Here is a 17623-nt window from a genome sequence, read left to right on the forward strand (position 1 = left end):
CTTATAGGATTTCACCTAGCTTTATTAAACTTTTCATGATTTCTAAAAGTAGTTTTGTAGTGCCTGCTAAACACTAAAGATCCAATTTCTTAGGAATTTAAAGTTTTAAATTGTTAGGATTTTACATTTATAGAAATTTAAAATTGTCAATAGCAAAAAATCTCAGCAAATGATCAAGCCCTAATAGCCACGAGTCAAGATTGTATTATTTTCAATGTAAATTTTTTTTAAATGGTTTATTTTTTATTTTATTTTTTATTTTTAAACAGGTGTAGTTTCAAAAAGCTAAAAAATAAACTATATTGAATGTTAAGAGATTTGCATTAGCTTGTGCAAATATTTTTGTCTATTTTAGCATAAGAACCTATTTTTTCTATTTTACATTTTTACTTTTCAAAACATCTCACACTAGATCATCTATTTTAAACTACATTTTATTGAAATATCAATTTTTTTTTTTAATTTTTTCTCTTTCTTCACACATAACAACCACCATCTACCATTTTCCTTCATCCTTAAAATATGAAAAAAAAAAAAAAAACAACTAAATGCAAAATGAATAGTGTCAATTTTTTTTTTTAATTTTTTCTCTTTCTTCACACATAACAACCACCATCTACCATTTTCCTTCATCCTTAAAATATGAAAAAAAAAAAAAAAACAACTAAATGCAAAATGAATAGTGTTAGTGTAAATTTACTGTTGTATATATAGGTATATACAAGGATAGGTTGTAATAATGATGTTTGAGTTTGGAGAGTATGGTTTCATAAAGTGAAAATTCAAGTTCTGGAATTTTCTAAGTAAAAATTCAAAAATCAGTATTTTGGATTGGTTGAAACTTTGGCTCGATCGATTGAAAATGGTAAAGAAAAAATCTTGGAGTTTCTCGATGTTTCAATCGCTGTTCGATTCCTGTTCGACCGATTAAAAAGAGCACTTGATCGATTGAAAGTAATTTTTTGGTGACTGTTCAAAAAGGTTGAAGAGGTTTCAAGCCTTATTAATGGTTTTATGAAGTATTTTAACTTTTTATATGTGCCTTTTGATGAGAGAAACACAAGAAATCCTGGGGTAATTCTCCAGAATTGCTATCTATAGAACCCAACATTTTGGTTGTATCTTAGGGACAAATTTGCGATAATCCTTTAGCAATAATAATGTAGGGGGCAAATATTGTCTAAAGAAAACGATATAGTGCCTCCAAGTTATCTATTTTCTGTTTATCTTTTGTATTAATCTTATTCTTCCATTATTACTTTGTGTAATATCCCCAATATTTACATAGTTACTGTAGCAAACTTGTAAATTTATACAATCATACATGGACTAATGTGGATCATTTTTAGGCAAAATTGTGTAAATTCTACACTTTTTTTAATTATATACAGACTGATATGAATGCTTTAACACTTAACAAATACAAATGTCCTATCGTTGTAAGAAAAAAAATGCATGTAAGCATAGTTATTTTTATTTTTATTTTTACCAAAAAAAGGTTATTTTTATTTTCTTAATCAAGGACAAGGACCCTATTCTCCGAGTGATTGACACTTAACAGATACAAATGCCCTATCGTTGTAAGAAAAAAAAATGTATATAAGCATAGTTATTTTTATTTTTTTACCAAAAAAAAAGGTTATTTTTATTTTCTTAATCAAGGGCAAGGACCCTATTCTCCGAGTGACTGAAAAAACTTTATAGTATTTGTTAGTTTATTGGTGTAACTAATTCAAAGAAATGAGTAAGACAATGCACCATTGATCGTGATGTCTACTCAAATTTTTAAAGCAAAATTGAGAGGGATTTAGCTTTTTAAAAAGCAATGGCTTTTGTTTGAAGCAACAATTGAGCTGCTTGCCAAAAACTACAGTAAAAAGCTGAATCATCCTCATGTTAAACATTCCGCAGGTAACTTCTGCATTTTATAAGCTTAAAACATTTTTCGAGAAACCCACAAAGGGACCCTTGTTTTACTCTTTGATTTACAATTCTTAAATCTAAATCAATGGCTTCGTAGGATCAAAGCCACCACTGCAATATTATAAAAAGTCTAATAACTTTTTTCCTGTTTTGCTTGGAAGGACCACAAATTACATTTTGTCGTTTGGAAGAAAATGGGACCATTTTTCTTCAACATGACATCATTGACATATGTTTAGTTTAGGCCTATATTCTTTTTGTGGTTGGCAACCAAAAACTATGGAAAAGGTTTTGGGCCTAAATCTCAGAGACTTTTTTGTGTTTGGTTGGGAAGAATATAAATTGTTTTAAATTTTTTTTTGAGAGTTATCCGTCATTCAGTTTGACTAACATTACAGGACTTTGTGGATTTTAGTTTAGATTTTAACCAGTAAAGTCTCTTTTCTCTCAAATAAGAGATTTAAAATTTTATCCGTGTTTACACCAAAAACTAATTGATGTTTTGGTTAGATAATAAATGACAATTATTAAGAATAAACATCATAAATTGAAACTTTAACTCTCAAAAAAAAAAAAAAAAAAAGTCACGGTCAGACTTTGAAATTTTCAAAAGATCTATATTCCCATAATTTATAAGATTTTAGAATATTACTAATCTTATTCTCCCGCATCTTACACTTAAAACTTGTGAACTTTTCATATAGGATTTCACCTAGCTTTATTAAAATTTCCTGATTTCTAAAAGTAGTTTTGTAGTGCCTAATAAACACTAAAGATCCAATTTCTTAGGAAGTTAAAGTTTTAAACTCTTAGGAATTTACATTTATAGAAATCTCAAATTGTCAATAGTAAAATATCTTAGCAAATGAGCAAGCCCTAATAGCCACATCTGTCAAGATTGTACTTTTTTCAAGTACAATTTTTTTAAATTTTTTTTAAATGTTTTTTTTTTTTTTTTAAACAAGTGTAGTTTCAACAAGCTAAAAAATAAACCACTCCAGTATATTGAATGTTAAGATATCTGCGTTAGCTTGTGTAAATATTTTTGTCTATTTTAGCATAAGAACCTACTTTTTTATATTTTACATACTCAATTTTTAAAATACCACACACCAGAATATCTATTTTAAACTACATTTTATTGAAATATCAATTTTTCTTAATTTTTTTAATTTTTTTTCACACACAACAACTATTATCCACTTTCTTCCTTCATCCCCAAAACACGTAAAAAGATAATAAACAACTAAATGCAAAATTAATAGTATTAGTATAAATTTACATGGTTACTATAGCAAATTTATAAATTTATACAATTATACACGAACTGGTGTGAGTTATTTTTAAGTAAAATTGTGTAAATTCTACACTTTTTTTTTATTATACACGGACTGATGTGAATGCTTTAACACTTAACAAATACAAATGCCCTATCATTGTAAGAAAAAAAAAATGTATATAAGCATAGTTATTTTATTTTATTTTTTTTACCCAAAAGAAAAGTTATTTTTATTTTCTTAATCAAGGACCCTATTCTCTGGCCGATTGAAAAACTTTGTAGTATTTGTTACTTGTTAGTTGATTGGTGTAACTAATCCAAGGATATGAGTAAGACAATGCACCATTGATCGTGATGTTTACTCAAATTTTTAAAGCAAAATTGAGAGGGACTTAGCTTTTTAAAAAGCAATGGCTTTTGTATGAAGCAACAATTGAGCTGCTTGCCAAAAACTACAGTAAAAAAGCTGAATCATCCTCGTGTTAAACATCCCGCAGGTAACTTTTGCATTTTAAAAGCTTAAAACATTTTTCGAGAAATCCACAAAGGGACCCTTATTAGTATTTGATTTACAATTCTTAAATCTAAATCAATGGCTTGGTAGGATCAAAGCCACACTGCAATATTATAAAAAGTATAATAACTTTTTTCCTGTTTTGCTTGGAAGGACCACATTTTGCATTTTGTAATTTGGAAGAAGAGGGGACCATCTTACTTCAGTAATATATATGTTTAATTTAGGTCTTTATGTGGGGTCCAGTTAACTCATTTGGTAAAATTTTTATTAGTTGTATAAGAGATTTGGGGTTTAATTCTCGCCTACACAAAAAACTGATTGATGTCTTAATCTAATAATAAAGAGTTATCATTAGGAGTGGACACCATAAATTGAAACTCTCTTTTAAAAAAAAAAAAAAAAATTTAAGCCTATATTATTTTTGTGGTTCGCAACCAAAAACTATGGAAAAGGTTTTGGGCCTAATTCTCAAAGACCTTTTTATTAAAGACTCAGCAAAAGATTGCAATGTCTGTCAGTCATGGGCCTCGAATGGAATTGGCGTTGGCATAGCTTGTCCAATGATGGAGACTTTTTAGTTTTTGTTTTGTGTTTTTATTTATTTATTTATTTTTAAAGATTGAGAAGACCAAAAATAAATGATCTCCCATTTTGCTTTGACAAATGGGCCATGTTGGGTTCGGTTCGTATGACTTGTTCGGGTTAAATTAAATTCGTTATGCATTGGACTGAAATAGATTGTTATTCTAAAAACACGTACCTATCCCTTACGAATTTACGACCAATAGTTTTTTGATGAAAAGAAAAACTTTATTGAAGTCAAAAAGCCAAAATAACAATAACACACAGAAAACAGAATAGGGACTGCTTTAGCCTTACACAGATTGATTAGCCTCCACTAAAATTACATTTACAAAGGCATGGCTATGCCCTAAATCAAAGGATCCAAAAACTGAATTAAGTAATGCCCATCTCATCCGGCGAAATTATAAGCTGTTTTTTTTTTTTTTCTTTTCATTAAAAAAATTATGACCCATATTAAAAAAAAAAACTTGAATATTTTCTTTTTCTTTCCTTCTATATATAAATAACAGACAAATAAATCACTTAAAGATAATATTTATGGCTAGCCTTTTTATATAAATATGAAATAAAGTAGTTCAATAATTCCCACCCCCCCCCCCCCAAAAAAAAGCTCAATACGATAGTTCTATAATATTAATTAACCCATAGTCCAATAATGAGCATCGGGTGCATCTATTTTATATAAAATATGAAATAAAGTTAAACCATTTATAAAAAAAAATAACTAAGTATATAAAATTTAAAGAATAAAATTTTACATGTTAGGTCAAGAAAAATGTATAAAATAATAATAAAATATATCACAAATTATTAAAAAAAAAAAACCAATCAATTTTAGTAGTAGATTTAACATTGGAAATGATCATTTTGTTGAAATTGAAACTTTGTTGAAACTGAAAATTTAACATGTTAGGTCAAGAAAAAATGTAGAAAAAATAATAATAAAATCTATCATAAACTATTATATATATATATATATATATATATATAAAACCCCAATCATATTAGTAGTATATTTAACATTGGGATCTACTTATTTTGTTGAAACTGAAAACATTTTGTTGAAAGTACTATGGATAAAGGTAAAAGTTAGATGAAATAGTATAGTGAAACCCATAAATAGTACCAAAAAGTGCAGTAAAACTCATAAATAGTAGCAAAAATAAACTGAATAATAAAATAAGTTGACAAAATTAATTATGCCAAATGGACACTCGATTGTCTATGAATAAATGAAATATTAATATTACTTTCGAATTTAAATAATAAATTTGGAGAACAAATCAAAATTTCCATATTCTTTATTAAAAAGTAGATCGATATTAACTAAGAATTCTATTTCAATTACTATATAAAAGATCACTTGGAAGCAACCATTGTTATGTGTGGGGGTAAAAACCCAATATTGTGTATTGGGCCTGGGGCCCTATTTTAAGGCTAAGGTGTGTCCGAAAAGAAGAAAATGATTAAGAAGGATTCCAGGTGGGAGAGAGATGCTTGGAAATGATCGAGGAGTATAGTCCGAAGAGAGCATCAGTAGTCCGAAGAGTGTGTTCTCCTCGGATATAAAAAGTCTTGATCAAGCAAATACTTCAGAGGTTCGAGTGATCTTCCTAGCGATTCCAATGATAAGGATAAGCTTTGGGCATGTATGGAGCTGATAAGAACGGAGAAATGTCTAAAGAAAAAGTTGCTACCATCGCATTAAATGCACTGCAACAACTTTTTTGGTTGCATTAATGTGAAGAAGACCTCTGAACAGTACAATCTCAACTACCGCCACTTAGGGAGAACCGACGAAGATATCTGATGGGATATATGCTCAAGTGAACGTTGAGATGAAGACAAGTGGACGACCAAGATAGTCTAAAAGAAAATTATATAAATGTAAGAGACCTCTTACAGAAGGGGAGAGAAAAAAAAAAAAAAAAGGAGAGGAAAAAAGTATGTTGTGGTTCTAAGAACGATACATACAAAAATTTGTCTCTTCGGACATGAATATATTTAAGTTTCAAGTTTGTACTTACACTTATTGATCAGTAATACCTTTGTTGAACGTTGTTTAATTCACAACTAGTCCAACTCTTTCACAAATTATCTACAAATTCATTGTTTTGGGTTCATTAGGCTCATAATCCAAATCTTTTAAGCTTGGGCTACAAATCTTGACCCTACATTATAGTTCAAGAAATAGTGTGTCAATAATAAGCTCATAGAATTGATTGCAATTCTATTTCTTATGTCTTTCACTGGTAGAACCCATCATTATAGCAACAGATGTATGGGTTAACCTATTTTTCCATGGCTCCAAAAAAGCATATATCTAGACTAGTTTTTATCCTTCATATTTGAAAGAATTAAGGCCAATAGCATTGCTTGTGGCTCATGTGACACCTCATTATATTTTTAATAAAAATGTTTGGATTCAAATTCCCCTCACCGGCTGTAACTAGTGAATCATTAACAAAATCTTTTTATTTTTTTTAAATTTTTTTTATAAAATTGAATGGATTAACAAGCGCGACTCAAATTTTGCTAGGTCCACTTCCTACTTGCCACGCACTTGTAAAAAATCCACATCAGTCGGTGTCATTTTGTTAATTTTTATTTTCTCCTTGGAAGTTTGTGGTAATATTATATTCTAAAGCCGAGATATTGGGCCTAGTTTAGGGTTTGCAGTGACAGACAACCGTATTGATCCAACGGATTGAAATCTAGGCTTGGGACTGACTTCGTGTTGGCGAATGCAAGCAAAATGACAGATTTGGTGTTTGATAATGCAGGATGACTTTTTTAGTTCGAATCCTAAAATTTCTGGGATGAAACTATTGAAGTACTGTCATTTTTATTTTAAAAGAAACAAAAAAACAAGGAAAAAAAAAAAAGTATGATCCAAGAGTGTCAAGTTTTGCCTATAATCTATTCTATGATTCTATCTTATCCAATCCGATGACCCTACGTCTCTACCTAACATAGAGATTGTACGTTGGATCACATGGAAAATTTGGATGTATATATATATATATATATATTTTTTTGCTGAATAAATTATTATAAATTCATGAACAAAAGAACGACAAGGCAAAGTGGGTCCTTACCATCTCTATCATCCACCTTAAAAGTGATCTATATCAATGTGGAGGGCAATATAAATAATAATGTCATTGCTCAATGTATGCACTTGATGATTTAAACTTACTTGGATCCATATTGTTCTTTGTAGGACTTTTCTTTGGTATCAATGAAATTCTTAGATTATAAAAAAAGCTCAACCAAGTTGGTCATATTTTTGTGGTAAAGAAATAGTACATTATTTTGTTTGGTGTATAAAAAAGCACCCGTAACTTAACAATAATGAACTCTACCTTGGATAATAAGGGAGAAGAGCGGGGAGATATTCACGGAAGGTAGAACCAGTGGCTGGCGGACCATCACGAGGACCAAGGGGGGCCTTGGGCCCCCAAAATTTTTGAAAAAAATTAAGGAATATTTTTTTTTTGGTAACCGTTGTTTAAATAACAGTTTTTGTTGTTTAAATAATATGTGGTGGGTCTTTTTGAGATTATGGGTTGGGTTGTCTCCTGTCACACTACGACCTAAAGGTTCTGGGTAAGAGAAACAAGATCGGACCAATTGCAACTCACCTTAGACCGACTTGTGTGCTAACTAAAGCCTCTTTGTTGAAATTTTGATCACATGCCCACGGCAGATGAGACTGTTACAAAAGAGTTATGGTAGACAAATACAATATGACAACAATAAAGAAAAATATACTTCTTGTTAGACAGAATAAGTAAATGATTCTCAATTAAAATAAAGAAAAAGAACGGCACAACAACAAGAAATGCATTATAAATGAAATGACAAAGACAAAAGAGAAATAATACTGGTACTCAATTAATAAAAGCAAAGAAGGAATGGTTTTGCCGTGTTCAGTTGCATTACAGAACTAAGACCAAGGAGGGAACCACTCCCTCAATGTGAATAACCTCACAGGAAGATCTACCCACTTTGAGAGAATGGGCCTAAATAGCTTATGCCCAAAAAATCCTTAATCCTTAACAGAGGGTAGGCTTTTAGAGGGACAGAAAGGGTGAGCCTACTGGTGCATGCTTGCCATTCTATTCTCTCTCTGTTTTTCTTCCTATCTCTCTTTCTTTTTTCTCTATTTTGTAACTCTACCTTTCCACTCTTTTCTTTCTAGTTCTTGCTTGTGTGTTGTAATGGTGATTGTTGTTGCTGTAATGTTGTGAATCTTTCGTTATGATTATTGCTGTGTTGATAATCCTATTGTGCACGACGGAGGCTCTTTATATACTGTCTGCCACGACTAATTTTTACCATTTTACCCCTTAACCACTTTTGTCTAGGTGTGAGTGTCCTTCTAGACCACCCACTAGTCTGTCAGCTATCTAGCCACCACCATTTACCTATACTGATTGTGCCACATCCCATTACCAGAAAAAGAAATATATTTTGTTTGCTTGTTCACTGTGGCATTCTTATCTGGAACAGGGTGAGCATTCTCTCTCATTATCTGTTATGGCATGCATCTAGTTATTCCACCTCATCTTTCCCTCTTTTGAGTGGTATGTCATCCCAAAAGGACACTTCCCCTAAAAGAGTTTGAGTAAGAACCTTAGAATAGGTTCTCCCTTCTTCCTACCGCCAAACCATACCCTCTGTTACCTCTGACCCGTGGCCCACTACTCTTGCATTGGCTGGGTATAGGTTCGTGGTGCCTGAGCCTTGTGCGTGCTCCACTTCCTTGTGTTTTCAAAGCTTGTCTGCTGCTCATGCGTTTGCCATGGCTTGAAGGCTCGTCTGTGCGTTTTTTTTCTCATTCTTAACCTCTTGTGGTGTGAACTTGTTTCCTGATCCTTCATTCCTTATGGCTTGCTTCCTTTGAGGGCTGGGCTTGCTCGATTGTGGGCTTTTCTCTCATTAACCCACTCGTTGCTCCTTCCGTAAACTTGCTAGCATTCCTACCATGCCACTCTGTTATTCCTGCCGTTGTGTTATTTGATCCGTGCTTGCTGGGCCTCTTTTAGGCCTGCTGTATGCTTTTCTTTCACTCAATTACTGTGACCTAGTATTGTCATTGGGCTTACATTCATGCTTCTTCGGGCCTTCTTGACCCATTCCCTTGCTTATGGGCTTCTTTGGCCCATATCTTCCTCTTTGGGCATCCTCGGCCCACTTTCTTTCCTTGGGCATCCTTGACCCATTCCAACACTGCATTTCCATGGGCTTTCACTAACTTTTTTGGGCTTCCCCGGCCCAATTACCATATCTTTGGAGTTCATAGGCTTTCCATTAACCCCTTACTTATTTACTTTATTAATTTGGGTCTACTTTGGCCCATTCTTGCTTTCATACTACCCATAGGTTTACTACTCCTTTTTCTGGGCTCCTTTAGGCCCGCTTTCTTCCTTTGAGGCCCATTTATTATTTTCTAGGCCTATGATCAATTATTTTTGCTGTTCGGGCTTAATGGGTTTTTAAAAAAAAAAATAAAAATTTACTAACTTCTTTTTTGCTCCTATAGTTGGGCTTCTTCCTGCTATTGGGCTTTTTCTGCCGAAATGAGCATCAACACGACACAACACAACACGTAGGAATGACAATAGGTCGAGTTCGGGCCGGGTTTTACCATACCTGGACTCGACCTGTGGGCTGAAACTTGTGACCCGAACTTAGTCTGCTTATTAAAATGATTTTTTATTCAAGCTCCAAATCCGCCCTGCTGGGCTTCGCAAACTCGTCTAGCTAAGCTAGATTTAGGCCTAATTCTCAGCCCAATCACAATCTATTTTTTTTTAAGGCCCAGATGCCAAAAATAGTCCAAAAATAGGCCTAATCAACTTAAAATATGATGAGAAAAAAAAAAAAAGGTGGAGGAAAAATCTTACACTATGACATAATTAAGAACCCATGATGTATAGACTTATATTGGATTGTCAAACATATATAGAAACACAAAATTTTTTTTTTTTTTTTTGGGGATTTTCTTTGTTAATACATATTTTTAACTCATTAAAAATTATATAAAATATGAAATAAAGTTAAACCATTTAAAAAAAAAAAAAAAAAAACTAAGCATATAAAATTTAAAGAATAAAATTTGACGTGTTAGGTCAAGAAAAAATGCATAAAAAATAATAATAAAATCTATCACAAATTATTATTTTTTTTTTTAAAACCAATCAATTTTAGGAGTAGATTTAACATTGGAAATGATCATTTTGCTGAAACTGAAACTTTGCTGAAACTGAAAATTTAACATGTTAGGTCTAGAAAAAATGTAGAAAAAATAATAATAAAATCTATCATAAACTATTATTAAAAAAAAAAAAACCCAATCATATTAGTAGTATATTTAACATTGAGATCCACTTATTTTGTTAAAACTGAAAACTTTTTGTTGAAAGTACTGTAGATAAAAGTAAAAGTTAGATGAAATAATATAGTGAGACTCATGAATAGTAACAAAAAGTGTAATGGGACTTATGAATAATAGCAAAAATAAGCTGAATAGTAAAATAAGTTGGCAAAATTAATCATGTCAAACAGACACTCTATTGTCTATGAATGAATTAAATATTAATATTACTTTCGAATTTAAATAATAAATTTGGAGAACAAATCAAAACTTCCATATTCTTTATTAAAAGTAGATCGATATTAACGAAGAATTCTATTTCAATTACTATATAAAAGATCACTTGGAAGCAACCATTGTTATAGTTCAAGAAATAGTGTGTCAATAATAAGCTCATAGAATTGATTGCAATTCTATTTCTTATGTCTTTCACTAGTAGAACCCATCATTATAGCAACAGATGCATGGGTTAACCTATTTTTCCATTAATCTAAAAAAGCATATATCTAGACTAGTTTTTATCCTTCAAATTTGAAAGAATTAACGCCAATAGCATTGTGTGTGGCTCAAGTGACACCTCATTATATTTTTAATAAAAATGTTTGGATTCAAATTCCCCTCACCGGCTGTAAACTATTGAATCATTAACAAATTTTTTTTAAAAATAATAAAATTGAATGGATTAACAAGCGCGACTCAAATTTTGCTAGGTCCACTTCCTACTTGCCACGCACCTGTAAAAAATCCACATCTATAGGTGTCATTTTGTTAATTTTTATTTTCTTCTTTGTGGTTTGTGGTAATATTATATTCTAAAGCCGAGATATTGGGCCTAGTTTAGGGTTTGCAGTGACAGACAACCGTATTGATCCAACGGATTGAAATCTAGGCTTGGGACTGACTTCGTGTTGGCGAATGCAAAATGACAGATTTGGTGTTTGACAATGCAGGATGACTGTTTAAGTTCGAATCCTAAAATTTCTGGGATGAAACTATTGAAGTACTGATACGCTTTCTTCTCATTTTTATTTTAAAAGAAACAAAAAAAAAAAAGGTATCATCCGAGGGTGTCAAGTTTTGCCTATAATCTATTCTATGATTCTATCTTATCCAATTCGATGACCCTACGTCTCTACCTAACATAGAGATTGTTCGTTGGATCACGTGGAAAATTTGGATGTATATATATATTTTGCTGAATAAATTATTATAAATATCATGAACAAAAGAACGTCAAGGCAATGTGGGTCCTTACCATCTCTATCATCCACCTTAAAAGTGATCTATATCAATGCGGAGGGCAATATAAATAATAATGTCATTGCTCAATGTATGCACATGATGATTTAAACTTACTTGGATCCATATTGTTCTTTGTAGGACTTTTCTTTGGTATCAATGAAATTCTTAGATTATAAAAAATGCTCAAACAAGTTGGTCACAGTTTTGTGGTAAAGAAAGTGTACATTATTTTGTTTGACGTATAAAAAAGCAACCGTAACTTAACGATAATGAACTCTACCCTGGATAATAAGGGAGAAGAGCGGGGAGATATTCAAGGTATGTAGAACCAGTGGCTGGCGGACCATCATGAGGACCAAGGGGGGCCTTGGGCCCCCAAAATTTTTGAAAAAAATTAAGGAATTTTTTTTTTTGGAATTATCCTAAATAATTTGAAAAATTTTAAAAGAATATTGGTCTGTTTGATAATGTTGTTTGAACAATAGTTTTCATTGTTTAAACAACACAACACGTATTTTACAACACTTTTCACTCACACGTATTTCCACAACACTTAAACAACGTTACTAGAACAATATTAATATTATCAAACGGGCAATAAGCTTATCATTTTGGCCCCCCATACCCGATAATATACATACATACACACATACATACATATATATATATATATAAAAGAAAGTTTAAAAATAAACATAACTTTCATTTAAATAGAAGAATAATGCCAGAGATACAAACTATTTTACAAAAAAAATAGTTCAAACTGTTGACGTTGTAAGTGATTATTAGTAAATGAAAAAGTGATATTAATGGTAAGCCTAGATGAAAACCAATAAGAGGTTGGTTATATCAACATTTTGTAAAAATATTGTAAAATAAAATACAATCCATAAATATATATGTCAAAAAATTACAATAATTAAACATTAAGTATCTTTAAAATGAACATATAGGTATTTTAACAATTACCTCAACAAATAAAATGGAAAAAAAATTCTAATTTTCATCTTAACACATCAAGGGCATACTTGTACCATAGCAGTAAAAAAAATTAAAAGGTTAGCAAATTTGTTGATACGCCGCACCACCAACTCCCCCACACAATTGCAGAAAAGTTTGCTAATAGGTCTCTCTCTCTCTCTCTCTCTCTCTCCATTGACATTTGCCCTTATATATATATATATATATTTCAGTTCTTTCCTTTTCCCACACCGCTACAGTTTTGTGTTTATAATATAAAAGTAAAAGTTTTGTGTGACTAGACTAGATAAGAAAGAGTGAAACACAAGCTTGAAGCTTCCATAGGCCCCTCAACCCTATACAGTGCTCCTGTGTTACTTTACTTTTCATTTGCTTTCTTTTTTATTTTCCTTATAATATATTATTTGTTATTATAATAATCAATATATTATATACCGTATGACATTATAATTTATAAATGTACTTGATTAGTTTGATTAAAATATAAATTATATACTACTATATAACATGTATTTAGCACTTCAAAAAAAAAAAAATTAACATGTATTTAGTTGTTGTTTATAGCACATATTGAGTTATGAAGTATTGTAAATTACTATTTTAGATTTCATATACACAAAAAAAAATTTATATGGCCTCCCAAAGATAAATTCTTGGCTCTGCCATTGGGTATAGAACTAAGATTCCATGGCCATAGCTGCCATTTCCATGAGAGATCATTATACATTCAATTCCAAGAGCCAGAGAATTGAAAAGATAAATATAAAGATGAAGTCATTGAACCAAATAACGATAAAAATTTGACCCACTTGGGTGGGTGAGCTTTGAAAGGCAATCTTAATTTGGTGATTGCTCGATCGGGTCCTTCCTGGGAAGATTTAGGAGGATTAATTAACTGCTAACCTACCAGCCCGAAGTTCACGAACTTGTGGATTCTTTTCAGGGCTATAAATTATGAGAGATGCTACGTTTACAATAATTTTACAACAATTTTACAACAAATCACAGGTGGTTAGTTGTTATTGGTTCAAATTTAAAACTAACACTGAGATTACTTTTTTGCCCTAACAATAATAACCAGTAACAACCTGCCACTTACGATTTGTTGTAGAAATGTTGTAAAAATGTTGTAGATGTATCATTTCTGTAAATTATTCGTTGTAGTTGAAGACAAGTAGGAAAGTAAAAAAAAAAAAATTATAAACCAAAGTCACCAACCAATGAACAATCATAAAAAGGATATAAATTCTCAAAGTGACACCTAAACTAATTAACAAACTCACATCTTAGACTTTCATCTTACATATACACATAAAATAAATAAATAAAAAAGAAGAAGGGAAAAACTCCACCCCTAACCACAAGTCTCTGAAGTCTAAATTCTGATGCATACCTACTAAATAAGTAAATAGAGCTTTCTGGGGTCCTTTCCCATTTCCAACCTTCCTACACATGTTTAGGATGCACAAATGGCAGATGGGCTGGATCAACTTCCTTCTTTGCAATAAATCATCACTTATTCAGCCACAAAAAAGAAAAGAAAAGGAAAATACTAAAACCACAAACTTATTACAAACATCTGATATGATAAATGGTTATTGGTAAGAAAAAAATAATGTTAATAGTGGGTCTAGATGAAAATTGGTAAGAATTTGTCATATCAATAGAATCTAGAATATCACCTTGGATTGGAGCTTCTTCATCATCATCTACTACAGTTTGGTGTTTCACCATTGTTTTGTTTTATCTTGAGGTTTTGTATTTGGTGTGAGAGGGAATGGATGGTTCGGAAGCTCCTTTATATAGAGAGAGGCAAAATGAGTGATGTGGAACATGAACAGTGAAGAATTTTTTTTTTTTTACAAGATAGAAATTCTACTTTAATATAATCTAAGTGTATATGTATGTGAAATTCACTCTTGGAAATTTGAATCTCGGCTTTTGCCCCTCATACCTCATAAGCACTTATCCTTGTAAAGTGACCACTGTGCCAAGGGTGTGCAATGGTCAGTGAAGAAACGTTGGATAGACCGTGACTTGGCTCTTGGTATAATTATTATTTCATTTTATTTTTTGGTTGCTGTTGTGATAGTATAATTAATTATTTGTTTGTATATTGCTCGGAGAAATTTGGACGGTAGCCAAATTGTTGCAACAGAAGCCAATATCTTTCGCGTGGTACTTACCAAGAAAAGTCTTGTTAATGCCTTAGGGCTGTTCAAAGTAGACAACTCAAAGAAATATATTTTAACTATGAGCTACACCGTTTTTTTTTTTTTTTTTGGGTAACAAAAGAATTGGGTGCTATCTTATCTTATATATTTGAGTATATTTTGACCTATATAGAAGGAGTTAATAAAACCTTTTGGATATACATCACTGTCAGTTTCTTTAACATGCTCTTCCCTTTTTTCGTGTACGTGTTAAAAATACTTAATATTCTAAAAAAAAAAAAAGAGTTAATAAAATATTAAATACAACTTAATTATTATTTTTTTTTAACCTAAAACTTAATTTTAAGTTAAAAGCTACACAAAGGTCAAGTATGGGTTGTCATGAATGATAGGCCAAAAACGTATTTACCCATTGTGATTAGATTAATTGATTAATCAATCAATTTAACATGCAAAGTGCGTGGTAGCACAAACAAATCACCAATAAATTAAGTATGCAGCGGAAAATAAATTGACACGGTGATTTGTTTTCGAATGGGGAAAATTTACACGGCAAAAATCCCACCGGGTGATTTTAAGGTCACCACTCTCGAAATTCCACTATTATCATAATAAGCGGTTACAAATAAAAGAATCCCAGTACCTTATACCAACTTACAATTGAATTCTTACCCCAATACCCAATTGGATTTGTTCTATAGTGACAATTTCTCCTTTTGATGCACGGCTTCCAATACGTGACTAACCAATTGCGCGAATCCCAGTACGCGATTTCAATTACCAACTAGAGAAAGCTGTTGGCTGCAAAGTTCTTCAGTTCATCCACGATGAAGATCAAGAAGATGCTTGGTCACAAAACCCTATGGTGTACAAACACAACAACTTCTTCAGAAGAGATGAATTAGGGCAAAACTTCATCTCTAGTCACAATTTGTTTGAACAAACTTTGATCAATGCTTGTGCAACTTGTGAACTCTTTAACGACTCTTAAAATAATTCTTTTATATCTCTAAAGTTAGGAAAAAAGAAGGTCCAAAGACACATTCACGGATCTCAAGAAAATCATAGCAGAATTCTGAAATTCTTAAACCTCGACAGATAGGAGCTGTCGAGAAGGTGTCGAGCACACGAGTTAAGACAGCTTTCTTAAGCTCAATAGATGCAGCTGTTGAATTTTAATGAATTTGCACTATTCAGCTTGTTTCTCGGGCAGACTTGAATAGGTTTAACACTTGATTTTGAAATCTTGTTTCTTAAAGTATTAAAAACAGCTAGATCTACCCAATTACAAGTAAAGTGTGTTTTGTCAAAAGATTAACCAATTACATAAAAGAATGACATATATTCTTAACAAGTGAAACACATATGTCCTAACAATGAAATTTCTCTAGGAAAAGCAATACACTTGTTTATAATTCACTTGCACAAATTTAAGGGACTTGTGTGTCTTTTTCTTAATATGGGTTCATTAGGTTACCTTATTTAACATGAAAAAAATATATATATTTTAAGTATCATTCAATATAAGTATTAAATTAACTTTAATTTATGACTGTAGGGACCCAGTTTGGATTGACCCTGAGTGATGGGTTTTCAGCCCAATAAGCCCAAACAATACATTTATAGAGAGTGGGGTGAAAGGTTTAGGTGCTGGCCGTCGATCACCAAGCATAAACTTTCTCATAAAAAAAGAAAAATGCTAAGGGTTTCTTTACCAATAGAGGGATGCTCCTCGGCCTGTGGCCGAGGAGGCCTTATTGTTCTCTCTTTTTTCTCCCCCCTTCCTTTTTTCTTTACTAACTTTTCTTTTATAGTTTTCATCTTCCTATCCCCTCCTTCCATCTGTTGATCATCTATTTGCCTTCTTTTCTGGCCGTCCGTCCCATCAGAGGCCTTATCGGTACTCAAGTGGTTCACTCTGATCAACGTTATCCTGCCAAGGGGTTACCTCCCCATTAATGCGGCCAGAGGGAGTTAGTTGAATGCATTAAATGTGAGAGTGACAGCTTACTTTGGGGTTAGTCTCTCCCCAAAATCACCTTCGTCAGGCCAAGGATAAGGTGGTCCTCGGTGGGGATTGGGAAGGAAAGGCTTTCCCTCACCTTGGCCCTGAATAGTCTGTGCTCCTCGGCCTGGGCCTTGGGCCTGCTACATGATGGGCCGAGGCCATCAGGCCCATGGGCCCCACAATAGCCCCTCAAAACTCTGCTGCACGTTCTCTCGGACGGGGAGGAGGGTTTTGATACCTGCTGGTCCATTGGACGAATTGCCCCGCTTTGGTTTGTACTGATGCTGGCGGCTTTTTGACTGCCCGATGCGCGTTTTTAGCGTTTCAAAACTAAGTGGGCGCCCACATTAAATTTTGGCGGCACCACGTTTCCCACTTTCAACGGCATGATCTTTTGCTTTTATGAGCAAGCGGTTACATTTGGGGAACCTAAGGGGGAGTATAAATACCTGTTTGAACCGCCTGGTTTCATCATTTTCGCGCTTACAATTATTGATGCATATAGTTTGAATCTGGTTCGACTTGCACACTA

This window comes from Quercus suber, unplaced genomic scaffold (genome assembly GCF_002906115.3).
Source record: "Quercus suber isolate HL8 unplaced genomic scaffold, Cork oak 2.0 scaffold_243, whole genome shotgun sequence".
NCBI lineage: Eukaryota > Viridiplantae > Streptophyta > Magnoliopsida > Fagales > Fagaceae > Quercus > Quercus suber.